At 39.6% G+C, this 15,211-nt stretch overlaps 1 long non-coding RNA gene across 1 annotated transcript in view; it reads right to left on the minus strand.

Annotated features, from left to right (window-relative positions):
- Window positions 1-1,454: 1,454 nt before the first annotated feature.
- Window positions 1,455-15,211, minus strand: part of LOC132404639 (uncharacterized) — a 54,400-nt gene continuing 40,643 nt past the window's right edge. Inside the window, exons 2-3 of the long non-coding RNA XR_009515621.1 lie at window positions 10,516-10,770; window positions 1,455-8,531 (exon numbers count right to left, since the gene is read on the minus strand). This is a non-coding gene — a long non-coding RNA (uncharacterized LOC132404639). The remainder of the gene's footprint in view (window positions 8,532-10,515; window positions 10,771-15,211) is intronic.

A 15,211-nucleotide genomic window follows, 5' to 3' on the forward strand; every position in this document is an offset into this window, starting at 1 on the left:
GTGTTGTTTTCACGTAGTTCAGTGTAGTTTTTGTACTGTTTCATGTAGCACCATGGTCCTGAAAAACATTATCTCATTTTTACTGTGTACTGTACCAGCAGTTATGGTCAAAATGACAATAAAAAGTGACTTGACTTGACTTGATTTGTTATCCCTTTCACTCCTGGAATCACTGTCATGTACCTCCTCTGGATCCCCTCCAATGCCAGCACGAATTTTCTTAGCGAAGGGGCCTAAAACGACACACAATACTCCAAGTGAGGCCTCACCAGTACCTTAAAAAGCCTCAGCAATAAACCTTTGCTCTTACATTCTTTCTTTTTAAATCTTTTTATTAATTTTAAAGCAAACATAAATGAAACATGAATACAAAGTGTTTGAGAGTACATAGTTGATAGTTTAAGTAGACATTCAAATATATAATAATCAATATATATAGCCTTCCAAACTCATAGTATTTATGAACAAAAGAAACAGAAAGGAAAAAAAAACAAAAAAAGAGAAGTAAAAAAAACACTAACCAACATGGGCCATTGCATAACGTTAGATACATACAGTAGTGCCAATAACTCCGAACCTCCATCCAAATAATAAAGGATAATAAAAGTGAGGTTTAGGAAAAGACAATTTAACTCATATGAAAATGTTGAATAAATGGTCTCCAAGTTTCTTCAAATTTAACTGAAGAATCAAAGACAACACCTCTAATTTTTTCTAAACTCAAACAAGAGATAGTTTGAGAAAACCACTGAAATATAGTTGGAGGATTAATTTCTTTCCAATTCAATAAAACAGATCTTCTAGCCATTAATGTAACAAATGCAATCATTCATCAAGACGAAGAGGATAAACGACCTTTATCCACCATTGGTAAACCAAAAATTGCAGTAATAGGATGCGGTTGGAAATTGATATTCAGAACTCTTGAAATAATACTGAAAATATCTTTCCAGCAATTTTGTAAACAAGGACAAGACCAAAACATATGGGTCAATGAAGCAACATCAGAATGACATCTGTCACAGGTTGGATTAACATGAGAATAAAATCGAGCAAGTTTATCCTTAGACATATGAGCTCTATGTACCACCTTAAATTGTATTAGGACATGTTTAGCACAAATAGAGGACAAATTGACTAATAGTAAAATTTTCTCCCACTGCTCAGTGGATATAAGACAATGAAGTTCTTCCCATTCCTTCTTAATTTCTTCTGATACATCTGGCTGTATTTTCATGATCATATTATAAATGAAAGCTACTAAATCCTTTTGACAAGGATTCAGAGCTAAAATTCTTTCCGTAATGTCCAATGGACATAGTTTCGGAAAAGACTGTAACTCATTATATAAAAAATTCCTAACTTGCACATATCTAAAAAAATGGGTTTTAGGTAAATTATATTTATTAGATAACTGTTCAAAGGACATAACACTATCATCCAAAAACAAATCACGGATACATGTTATACCTTTTGTTTTCCATAAAAGAAAAGCTTGATCCATAAAAGAGGGCTGAAAAAAATAGTTAGATATTATAGAGTATCATAAAATAAACTTATTCAAACCAAAAAATTTACAAAATTGAAACCAAATTTGCAATGTATATTTGACTATAGGTTTAGTTATTTGCTTATTCAATTTAGATAAAGAAAAAGGAAGTGAAAATCCTAAAATAGAAAACAATGAAAAGTCTTGTACAGATTTACATTCCAAATTTACCCACTGTGGGCAAGCAGCTGTAGTTGATTCTTGTGTCCAAAATATTAAATATCGTACCTTTGCTCTTACATTCTAGTCCTCTCAAAATGAATGCTAACATTGCATTTGCCTTCCTCACCATCCACTCAATCTGCAAATTAACCTTTAGGCAATTCTGCACTAGGACTCCCAAGTCCCTTTGCACCTCAGATTTTTGAATTCCCCACTTGCAAAATAGTTCATACCTTTATTCTTTCTACCAAAGTGCATGACCATGCATTTCCCTGCATTATATTCCATCTGCCACTTCTTTGCCCATTCCCCTGATATATTTAAGTCCTTCAAACACCCTGCTTCTTCAGCACTGGAGACTTATCCACAATAAATGTTCAAAATCTCCTCCTTCTTGATATCAACATGTGCTGGTATATTAACATCCCTTGCACTGATCCTACTCTCCTTCTCTTTCTACTTGGTGAAGATCAATTCTAGGTATTTATTTAGTAGCTCACCTACTTTCTCTGACTTCTTTCTGATTGAGTGGTCCTATCCTCCCCCTAAGTTACCTTAATTTTCAGTGCATGAATAAAATTAGATTTTATGCATACTGTAGATTGTATTCTTCTATCATGAGATTGAAGGAAGCTATATAAGAAACATCAACATATTTTGCATCACAAATTTAGCCTTTTCCATGAATTGAAAAATGGCTGACCTTTTTTGTCACTTTTGTCTTCTTCCTATCTACATGGTTTCTCATTTACTTTTATTTTTTCTTTAAATTTTTATTTGAGCTCCAAGAACTTTTACTCAATGAAACCCCATTACTCAACTATCTGGGGACTTGAAATCCTGATGCCTTTAGCACCTGGCTCTCCTGGTGCTTTGCCAGTCCCCAGGGCAATTGCTCCCATGCTCTGACTTACTGGGGCTTCAATTCCTATATTTCCTTTCCACTCACCAGGGCCCCACTTCTTGGACAGCCTTGTGAATCACAAAAGCCACAATTCCTGCACTCCTTTCAACTCACCATTAGAGAGGGTGCAGAGGTTTACCAGGATGTGGATTAAAGAACATGAGAACATGTCTTCTGAGGAAAGATCGAATCAGCTAGGGATTCTCTCTTTGCAGTGAATGAGATTGAGAGGTGACTTGATGCAACTGTATAACATTATAAAAGACATAGATAGAGTGGGTAACCAGCAACTTTTTCTGAGGGTAGCAGTGGCTAATACCAGAGGACATCCATTTAAAGTGAATGGAGGAAAGTTTAAGGGAGATGTCAGAGGTAGGTAGCTGTCTGGGTTGGAATTAAAATGGAGACTTGTGTGCTGTGTAGGAGGGAAGGGTTAAGTTGATCACGGAGTAGGTTAAAAAGGACAGCAGAACATTATGGGTCAAAAGGCCTCTACTGTGTTGTACTATTCTATCTTCAACATTTTCACCCTGAGCATTTTATTCACGCTTCCTTTCAACTTAACTGCTTTGATAGAAAGTGTATTATCAGCTGAGTAATATCCCAAAGAAAGATGATTAAGAGACAGTTTAAATGTTAATAGAAATAACATCCCATAGTACAGAAGACCTGCAACCTGGCACTATCAATGTCTTGAGTGTGCTGGATTTCAGGGTGTCAAAGGATATGAGGAGAAGGCAGGAGAATGGGTTTGAGAGGTACAATAAATCAGCCATGATGGAATAGCAGAACAGACTCGATGGGCTGAATTGCCTAATTTTGCTCCTGTGTCTTATGTTTTATGAGTTATTGGGTCTTGCTGTATGCTGCAGCCATAACTAGCCCGATTATGTGAAGTATGAGGTCTGAAACACCTCCATTAAATCAGACTGTTTACACTGGTGCATGATCATTGGAATAATTTCAAGGGTTCAATATAAAATCTAGAAATTATGGATGCCTGCACCACAGAGAAAGACCATTCTGGTCAACATATCAACTCTGGCTGTCTGGCCTAATCCTGCAGTCCAACTCTTGGCCCATAGTTTTGAGGGATATAGCATTTCAAACAATTATTCAAGTCACAGAGAGAAATAAATATAAATACAATCTTTTTATTAGTTCAGACTATGGCAGTGTACTATTCATCATTGCTTCTCCTCCATATATTGAATTGACTCACTCTATCCACGGACAACAATAGCTTTCAGCTTCTAAAATTCTCTTCTTCTAATGAGTTCATTTCAGTCTGTAAACACTGCTCACCCTCAATATGAACACAATAAATCTATTGTGCTGTGTGAGATGAGAAATCTTGAGTTACTACAGGTTCTTTCTTCTGTTTGTTATACAATGTATAAAATACTTATTAGAAAATGCTTTCCTTCAAATGTCTAGTTGCAAAATTGGACAATATTGTTGACAATTTGTACAAAAAGTTCTTCATGCTAATATATCCCAATTTACAGTCCAAATGGGCAGCAGATAACTAGACATTCCAGGGAGATAAAATCTACCAGCTTTAAATCTCAAGAAAGTTGTAGCAAATTATTGCTTTTAGAATTGCATTTCCTTCTCTGCCTGCCAACTTGGCATTAGCCCACTGTCAGCGGAGAACTGTTCATTTATTTTTTTGGGGTTGCGTGTAAAGGAGGAATGTTGGCTCAGACACCAAGAATACGCCTAAATTTTCCTTCAATAGCAAGTTGGAATCTCTAAATATTCACCTGTGAATGTGTATGCACCCTTAGTTAACAACACTTTCAAAAGGATATTGAAATAAGATGTCAGAACTTTACAAGGACAGACAGATGTCAGAACTTTACAAGGACAGACAGCTCCTGATTTGCCTGGATCTCTCTTTCTGAATCATTCCCCCAAGGGTTACATTGGCGTGTGGTCTTAAGTGGTCATATTAATTAGCTCAACAGTTAAATATCACAACCAAACGCTTCATACACTAGAATGCCCATAAGAAAACACATTTGATGCAGTTGCAAACATCAATCAATGCTTGTGAAAAGTTTGTGAGCTATTTACAAATAAAGCGTGTGTAACAATTCACTGTCTTAAATAACTCATAAGTTCTTTGTCATTAGCAATTGTTGCAGTAAAAACAAACAGTTTAGTGATTAATTCTCAGGCTTTCTCTACAAAATGATAATCATCTTATAGTTTCTGTATATACAGTGGATTTTTTGATGATCTGCTGTATGTTCCCTTTAGATATTAAAGTTAATGAGAATGGTCTGGAAGAACCATATTAAAATAGGTTACGTAGCACTTTAAGCCTGATCTCTTTGTGACTGAGCTGTTATCTAACTCCATACACTTGCCTTTCTCTCCATAATATCTTGCTTATAAAAATCCATCAACATCTGTTTTAAGTTTAGCTATTGACCCTGGTCTCAAATGTTGCTTATGGAAGACAGTTCTGAACATATCTAGCTTTCAGTAAGAGAGGGCTGCCTTTCATTTTCAGTATGTCCTCCTTGGCCATGAGCTTCACAAACTGTGGAAACATTTTTTTGTCTAAATATTAGCTCCTCTTAAAATATCAAGAATAAGAAGGTACAATCCCATTTTGTGTAATCTCTCGAGAAGAGCCGAAGTATTATTCTGTTAAATCTGTGTGTTTCTCCACAACACAACCAACCATTGTATCATCTGCAAAGTTACAAATCCACCCCTCCATTTCCTCATCCAATTCATTTATAAAAATTTCAAAGAGCAAGGATCACAGATCAGATCCCTGCAGATGCAACTGGCCATTGTCTTCCAAAAGAATGTGCCCCATCTACTACCACCCTCTACCTTCTATGGACAATCCAATTCTGAATCCTTGTAGCCAAGCTTCTCTGGATCTTATGCCTTACGACTTTCTGGATGAGCTCACTAAGGGGAACCTTATAAAATGCCATAAACACCATACCCACTTCTCTACCTTCATCAACTTGTTAGGTCATGTGCTTGAAAAACTCAACTAGGCTCGTGAAGCACAACCTACTCTGCAAAAACCATGCTGACTATCTCCAATAAAACGAGCTTTTCCAAAATACTTGTAAATCCTGTCCCTGTCCCTAAGATGTCTCCATTAGTCTGCCCACCACTGACGTAAGGCTTTCTGGCCTATTAGTCCAAGGGTTATCCCCATGACCTTTCTAGAACGACTGAAGAACACTTGCCATCCTCCAGTCCTCTGGTATCACTCATATGGCCAAGGAGAATGCAAGCATCATCGTCAATATCCAACAATCAGCTCCCTCACTTTACATCATAACCGGGGGTATATCCTGTATGATCCCAGGGATTCACCTATCCTAAAAATGGAAAATAACATGTCAAATGGAAAAGAGTTCATTTGACACATTGTTCCTAAGTTTAAAAGAATAGTCTGTCTCAAGAGAATAGCATTAGGCTTCCACTTTGGTGGTTCTGGCTCTTGACTATTACATTCTCTATGATATCCAATCTGCCCAGGGGGACTTTTAATTGATTGTCTCCTTATATACTTCATAAGATCCAGATTAATATGTCTGATGTTAAATTACAGCAACACTGGACAAGCCAATGTGAATCATTTTGATCTGAACTCTATTTGCATCATGTTTCCAATTTCTTGGAATTTAGTTGGTTGTATTCCCTAGAACTTTGATATTGTGTCTTCATGCATTTAATAGCACCAGGTCCTATGGACTGTTTTGTGACTTGATCTGCTCTTTGCTTCTTAGTACTTGCAAATTGATTGTTGAGAACAAAATGATCAGATTGATGTTCATTTTAAATTGTGCAGTTAAATTTAACATGAATGCAATTCTTCAAATGTGCATTTATTTTCCTTCCAAGCAATCATGAAACCTGATCTTTTCTAAAATTTCAGAGTTTTCTGGAGCTGCCACTTGAAAGGATCAATTTTAATATTATAAGAATGAATATTTCTTATGCAAAAATCAATAAAAATATTTCAGTCAGAAATTGCATCTGTGGATATGAAAGTGTTCTGAAGCAGAAGTTCTTCTGCATAGTGAAATGTTTTGGTGCACTGCCCAGTGGAATTTTTCCTGAAACCCAAACACTCATTGGCTAATTAAGGACTCTTTGTATGCCTTTGTGCAAGGCAGGTCATGTCTGACTAAACTGAACAAGTTTTTCAAGGAGGTGACATAGGTTATCAATGAAAGTAGAGCAGCAGATGTTGTATCCATGGAATTTAGTCATTTGACAAGATCCGACTTGGAAGGCTCACCCAGAAAATTGGGATGTGTGGTATCCAAGGTGAACTGACTGATTGAATCTGAGATTGGTGTGTGCATAGAAGACAATGGATGGTGGTTGTCCAGCCTTATTCTGGATTGAAATTTGTAACTGGAGATATTCTGCAGATATCTGTACTGGGAGCTCTGCTGTTTGACATATGTGTAAATGATTTGGATGAAAATGTGGGAGGGTGTGTGGCTAAGCTTGTAGACAAAATAAAGATTGGTGACATTGTGATTTGCATTGAAGATCACCAAAGGAAACAGTGGAATATAGATCAGTTGCAGATATGGGTGGAAAAAATGGCAGGTGGAGTATAATCTGAGCAGGTGAGAGGTTCTGCACTTTGGGAGATCCAGCATAAAGTGAGAGTACAATAGCAGGATCCTTATCAGAGTTGATGAACCTAGGGATCCTGGTGTCAGGGCACATGGCTCCCTAAAAGTGTCCACACAGCTTGATAGGGTGGTAACGTATGCATAAGGTATGCTTACTTTCATTAGTCAGGACATAATGTTCAAGAGCCCGAAAGTTATATTGTAGCTTTATAAAACTCTGATTAGGCACATTAAGAGTATAGTATTCAGTATCAATTATCATATTACTGGAAGGATTTGGAGGTTTTAGAGAGGGTGCAACAGGGGTTTACCAGGATGCTGCCTGGTTTGGAGCATATATGCTATGAGGAGAGGTTAGACAACCTGGGCCTATTTTCTCAAGCACCATCAGAGACTGAGGGGAGATCTTATAGAAGTTTATAAAATTATGCAAATCATAGATCGAGAGTATTGTTTTCCCTGGATTGAAATATCTAGTACTAGAGGGCATGAATCTAAGGTGAGGTGAAAAAGTATAAATGAGATTACAAGAATAGTATTTTTTTTACATAGAGAGCGGCAGGTGCATGGAATACACTGTCAGGCATGGTGGTAGATATCGGTAGCAAAAAAGCATTTAAAGCAGTCATAGGCACGTGAATATGCAGAGGAGGAAAGAATATGTGTAGAGAAGGGGGATTAGACTAATTAGGAGTCATCGGTTTAATTAGTTGACATGACATCATGGACTTGTACAGTACTGGTCTATGTTCTGTGTTCCATGTCATGAGATGTTCCATGCACTCATATCTCACTTTCAGAAGTTTAGTTCCAGTCTGGCGAGTGCATTGTGTGCATTTGCATGAGGCAAATAGGCAAATTCCATATAGCTGGTGGCCCATGACTACTATCGATCTCAATAATTTTATACCGCACCCTTCCTCACATTATCAGCCAATGCAAGCTTCAGTCTTGGTGAGATAAAAGTTCACCATTTTAAATTACGATCATACAATGTTACAACGCTTGGGAGCTGTTGGAAAGAGTTCACATGGTTTGCCCATTGGCTTATTGCAGCTTATACAACAGTTCATAAATGAAACAATTATGGGCCCTCTAAAACTTGAAAGCATATCATCCATTTTGTGGAGCAAGAGTAAACTTCTGAGCCACATAGGTATATAGCAGAGAACTCTCAGTCACTGCTCCCATTCACAATCCCCCTGTCTCTCCATCATCCTTCCAGGAATTAGATGGCATAGCTCCTCCCAGGGCCAGGATACATTTAGCTGACTTCTTATGCCTGAAAGTTAGAAAATTGCAGATGTTTTAAATTTTTAGGCTCAACTTGGGATCCAAAGTGAGAGAAATAAAAGAATGTACAATAAATTAAAAGCACTAGTAAATTTATTCAGTACTTGAGAGAACCTAAGTAATCTATACTTATTAATTTAACTAACAACTTAAGGGAGATCAGTGCCATGAGTATTAAAATGCTCAGGCATTTGAAAATAAAGGAGGAGGTAGTGTTGGGCCTCTTAAAGAGCAATAAATTGGATACGTCTCCAGGGCCTGATGGGATATACTACAGATTATTGAGAGAGGCCAGTGAAGAGATTTCTGGGACCTTTGCTTTTTCTCTAGCCACAGGCAAGGTCCTGGAGGACTGGCAGGTAGCTAGGGTTGTTCTATTGTTCAAGAAGAAAATTATGGATGATTTTGGAAACTATAGACCAGTGAGTCTCATGTTAGTAGCAGGGAAGTTGCTGGAGAGAATTCTTAGGAATAGGATTTATGAGCATTTGGAAAACCATGGTCTAATTATGAAGTGCTAGCATGGCTTTGTATGGGGCAAGTGATGTCTTACTAATTTGATGGAGTTTTTTGACAAGGTGACTCAGATGATTGATGAACGTAGAGCTGTGGATGTCTATATAGGTTTTAATAAGGTGTGGATGTCTATATAGGTTTTAATAGGCTGTGGATGTCTATATAGGTTTTAATAAGGTTTTTGACAAGTTCCATCATGGGAGACTCAGCCAGAAGATTAAAGTGAATAGGGTTAATGGTGAATTGGCCATTTGGATTCAGAACTGGCTTGCTAAAAGATGACGGAGGGTGATTGTTGAAGGGATATATTCTAGCTGGAGTGGTGTCCTGCAGGGATCTGTACTGGGACCTCTGCTGCCTGTGATTTATATAAATGATTCGGATGTAAATGTAGATGGATGGGTTAGTAAGTCTGCAGAGACTCGTGGAGTTGTGGATAGAGTAGATGACTTGCAGAAAACATGGCAGGATACGGGCAGAGAAATGGCAGATGGAGTTTAGCCTGCCCAAATACAAAGTGTTGCACCATGGTAGGTCAAACGTAAAGAGTTAAAGGCAAGACCCTTAACAGTATTGATGAGCAGAGGGATCTTGGGGTTCAAGTTCATATCTCAGTGAAAGTGGCTACACAGGTTGATAGGGAGGTTAAGAAAGCATATGGCATGCTTTGCTTCATTAGTTGAAGCACTGAGTTCAAAGGTCAGGAAGTTATGTTGTAGCTTTATAAAATTCTACAGTAGTTTAGCCACATCTCAAGCATTGTATACAAGTCTGGTCGCTCCATTCTAGGAAAAGTGCTGAGGCTTTGGAGAAAGTGCAGAAGAGATTTACCAGATCAGAGGGCCGCGTAGATCAGAGGGCATGTGCTATAGCGAGAGATTGGATAAACTTGAGCTGTTTTCTATGGAACGACAGAGGCTGAGGGAGATCTGAGAGATTATGAGAGACAGCATAGAGAAGACAGACAGTATCTTTATCCCAGGATTGAAATGTCTAAAACCAGAAGACGTGCATTTGAGATGAGAGGAGGTAATTTTAAAGGAGATATGAGGGGCAAGTTTTTTACACAGAGGACGGTGAGTGCCTGGAATGCACTGCCTGGGGCGGTACCGTTAGGGACTTCAGAGACATTTAGATAGGTACTGGAATGTGAAGACAGTGGAAGGATATGGACATTGTGTAGGCATAAGGGATTAGTTTAGAAAGCCATTTGATTATTATTTGGTTCGGCACAGTTTGTGCAAGAGGGCCTGTTCTGGTGCTGTACTGTAACATGTTCTATGTTCTAGTCAATGCCTGTGGGCTCTGAATCTAACACTGTGTTCCTTCATTTCCTCTTCTGTACCCCACACCACTCATGACTTGGTCCAGTGATGAAGCCCCTCTGTAAGGCATGGAGTAGTTCTGGTTGTGTTTGCCCCCAGTTACACTTCTTTTAGGAGGAAATGATACCTCACCCCTTGCACAAACCAGTTCTTCTACCCCACAGGTTGTCACCGCAACTGTGCCTTGGCAGAATTCGGCTTGAGTTCAGCGGGACAAGCAAGCCCTCCAATATGGTAAATTTAGCATAGCACGTTTAAGTGTATTCGACAATTCGTGTCTCAAATTGTGTCGACGCGCTCAGCTACCCCTCACTCGACTTGGCATAATAGCTGAACAGGAAGTTTGCTCTTTGTTTGGCTTTGCATTTTATCCGGCCGTACAGAAATCTGAAACAGACAAAAACAGAAAATGCAGCTCAGTCAGCATCTATGGACAGAGAAATAAGCAATATACTTGAAGTTTTAGATGAATTCCTCAGAAGTCAAATTCAAGTTTAATTGCCATTCAGCAATACATGAATATCCATGAATTCAGCTATATGAAACAGCATTTCTCCGGGACCAAGTTGCAAACCACAGTACCAACAGTGTCAAACAGCACAAGGCTCATATAGCACATATAAGCAAGTACAATATATAGCACGTCTCTGTGAGACATTTCCCATAAATTGATGGTGCATGGGTGTTATCAGCAAGAACAAGCAGTTCTCAGCAGTCCACAGATGAATGTAAGCAGGCACACAATCCAGCTTGTCTTCCACTGACAGAACACTGGCTGGCAGCTCTGACAGAAGAGTTAAGCCCCTGACCCAGCATGGACACCACACCACACCTCCTCTCGCACCTCCTTTCTTGGACGGCAGCAACAGGCAAGCCTATGGCCGAGGCCACACAGTTCTTCTGCTGCCTTTCTCACCAATAAACAAGGGTAATGGACTTTCAGCATTTTACATTACCAGTGAACAACTGTATCTCATGATTGCAAGAGAAATGTCCGAGGCAATCACTCGCTGTTAGACTGCTCACCGCTTTCACACACAGACTCCGATGCTTCTCTGTAGCAGGCAGTAAAATGCTTTACATGAACTCCAGCTCTTCTGCCAGAGAGCAGTGAGTTAATGGGGTAAACGTGCAGTACTTTAAGTTCTTAATATCCAGCATTGTCTTATGATCATAAAAAGATGTTTAAAAAGGACAAAAACACCTTTGGTTGGCCTCCAGGAGGTTGCTACGTCAGGCCACATCCCCTTCTTACCAGCAGTCCTTCTTGTCCTTCTTCCTAAATACTGGCTGTCTGTCTACCATACTGGACCGAGTCCTTTACCACTGTGCTTCCACTTCCTGGATCTCTGCTCTCATTCCTTCTCCTCCTAGGCAGACCAAAAATGAGTTTTCCAGTATTCGCATACAGTCCTGCCAGCTTTCACAATTAATGCACTATTACTGGCAATTCTCCAGTTCATCACCAGACTCATATTCCCCTCTGACAAAGATATCACAACTTTTCATGCAATCATCAATTTGTTGAAACATACAACACAGAACGAGGCATAGTTTGTCTATCTTATCCATGTTGACTGTAATGCCCATCTATGCTAATCCTGCAGGCCAACATTAGTATACAATCCCTTCACTAAACAATCACTAAAAACCACTAAACAATCATCATCAACAAATCACTTGCAGTACTACAGGGAAAAACACACTGGACCACTGTTACACTAAGATCAAGAGTTCTTAGCGTGCTATTCCACGCCCTCACTTCGGGAAGTCCGATCACCTGGCTGTACTTCTACTCTCCGAGTATAGGCAGAGACTGAAGACTGCAGCACCAGCAGTGAGGACCAAGAAGGTATGGACAAGGGAAGCACAGGAGTGCCTACAGGACTGCTTTGAATTGGAGGACTGGACTGTATTCAGCGTTTCATCTTTGAACCTGGATGAGTAAGCCACATTTGTCAGCGGCTTCAATAAAACCTGTGTGAGTGTGTACACCAGGTATGACATGCAGAGGGCTATTTCAAGAGCTAGGAAACAATTCTGAGGTTGGAGGCGACATCGGATGCACATCAACTCTAGCAGGGACCGCAGACTATTACTTCCTGCAATAGCATGAATGGCAGTGATGCTTCACTACCAGACAAGCTCAATGCCTTTTACGCCTGCTTTGAAAGGGAGAATATAACTACAGCTATGAAGATCCCTGCTGCAGCAGTGACCCTGCGACCTCTGTCTCGAAGGCCAATACTAATCTGTCTTTCAGGAGGGTGAACCCTCATAAGGCGGCAGGCCCCAATAGAGCATCTGGTAAAGCTCTAAAACCTTGTGCCAACCAACTGGTGGGTGCATTCAAGGACATTTTCAACCTCTCATTCCTATGGCCAGAAGTTCACACCTGCTTCAAAAGGGCAACTATTGTACCAGTGCCCAAGAAGAGTAGTGTGAGCTGCCTTAACAACAATCATGCAGTAGCACTCACATCTAGAGTGATGAAGTGATTTGAGAGGTTGGTTAAGGTCAGAATCAACTCCCGCCTCAGCAGGGACCTAGACTTACTGCAATTTGCCTATTGTCTCAACAGGTCTACAGCAGATGCAATCTCAATGGCTCTTCACTCGGTCATTGATCACCTGGACAATGCAACCACCTATGTCAGGATGCTGTTTGTTGACTATAGCTCAACATTTAACTCTGTCATTCCTAGGGTCTTGACCGATAAGCTACGGAATCTGGGTCTCTGGACCTCCCTCTACAAATGGACCCTTGGCTTCCTAATCGGAATACCACAATCTGTGCAGATTGGTATTAATAACCCCACCTCACTGATGGTCAAGACTGCCGCACCTCAGATGTATACTTAGCCCACAGCTCTACTCTCTCTATACCCATGACTGTATGACTTGGCGTAGTTCAAGTGCCATCTAGAAATTTATTGTTGATGCAACCATCATTGGTAGAATCTCAGTTGGTGATGAGAGGGCTTACAAGCTTGAGATATACCAGCTAGCTGAGTAATGCCGCAGCAACAAGCTAGCACTCAATGTCAGTAAGACCGAAGGGCTGATGTGGACTTCAGAAAGGGTAGGACAATGGGTCACAAACCAATTCTCATAGAGGAATAGAGGAATCAGAAATGGAGAGAGTGAGCAAATTTAAGTTCCTGGGTGTCAAGATCACTAAGGATCTAACCTGGCCCCAACATATCAATGCAGCTGCAAAGAAGGTAAGACAATGGGATATATTTTATTAGGAATTTGAGAAGTTTTGGTTTGTTACCTAAGACATTCCCACACATGTACATTGGAGAGCATTCTGACAGGCTGTATCACCGTCTGGTGGGGGAGGGGTGGTGCTACTGCACAGGATCGAAAGAAGCTACAGAAAATTGTAAACTTAGTCAGCTCCATCTTCGGTACTAGCCTCAAGAGTATCCAAGACATCTTTAAGGAACAGTGTTTCAGAAAGGTGACATCTGTTATTAAGGACCCCCATCACCCAGGACCTGACCTCTTCTTATTGTTACTATCAAGAAAGTGGTACAGAAACCTGAAGGCACACACTCAGTGATTCAGGAACAGCTTCTTCCTATCTGCCATCCAATTCCTAAATGGACATTGAAACCATGAACACCACTTCGCTTCTACTAATTCTGTTTTTGCACTATTTTTAAGTTAATTATTTAATGTGTGTGTGTGTGTATATATATATATACTTACTGTAATTGATTTACTTATTTATGTTTCCCTCCATTATTACGTATTTCATTGAACTGCTGCAAAGTTAACAAATTTCACAACATATGCTGGTGATATTAAAGCTGATCCTGATTCTTAATTCCTTTTCTATCAAAGTACCTATCCGATCACATTTTTAAACAGTGTACTTGTATCTGCTTCCATCAGCTCCTCTGCCAGCTCATTCCAGATATTCAGTACACTCTTTGTGAGGGAAAGAATGTTCCATCTGATCTTCTTTAAATTTCTCCCCTTGACCTTAAATCTGCGCTATCTAGTTCCAGACTATCCTGCTTAGGGTGCATAGTTCCGATTATTTATCATATAGAGTATATGTCCTTCATAATTTTGTAAACCTCTGTAAGGTCATCTCTCAGTTTTTTTACAGAATAAGCCCAGCCTTCCAAAGTCTCTCTATAGCTACAGCTTTCCACTCCAGTCAACACTCTGGTGAACCTCTACTGCATGCTCTCTATCATTACAGTATCCCTCCAGTCATCTGTGATCCTCATTGGTCTGCTCTCCCATTCCCAGCCACCACTCCCCATCATAAAACACTTTCCTATGCAATCGCCATTCATCTCTAGACTTCCCACCATTCATTTGCATACAGTCTTTTGAGGTGATCCACCTGCATTTCTTCCAATGCTGTATATGAACAAGCAATCTCTTAATAGATTATCTCTGTTCAATCTGCAGAAGTGACATTGAGCTTCAGGTTGACTGTTGCATTAATTCCCCATCCCACTCTGATCTATCTGTCAATATCTTGCTGCACTGTTAGCACAAAACCCAATGTCAGTTTAACAAAGTACACATGATCTTAGATCAGGGCACATTGCAATTTTCTAGACTCAATACTGAATTCTCAAACTTTCAGTAACTCACTGGTTTTCTGTTTGTATGAGAAATGGCAATTTCTCCTATTCGTATTTTGATTCACTTTTTTCTTTCTCTGCTTGTTAGTCTAACATGCCCTTTAGCCCTGATGTTAACAAAGCATTACACAGGCAAGGTAGCGGAATGTATATCAACCTGCTGCATTTATTCATTTGATCTCCCCGTATCTTTGTTCTGCCAATCCTACTTCCACA

Source organism: Hypanus sabinus, chromosome 14 (assembly GCF_030144855.1).
Source record: "Hypanus sabinus isolate sHypSab1 chromosome 14, sHypSab1.hap1, whole genome shotgun sequence".
Classification (NCBI taxonomy): Eukaryota; Metazoa; Chordata; class Chondrichthyes; order Myliobatiformes; family Dasyatidae; genus Hypanus; species Hypanus sabinus.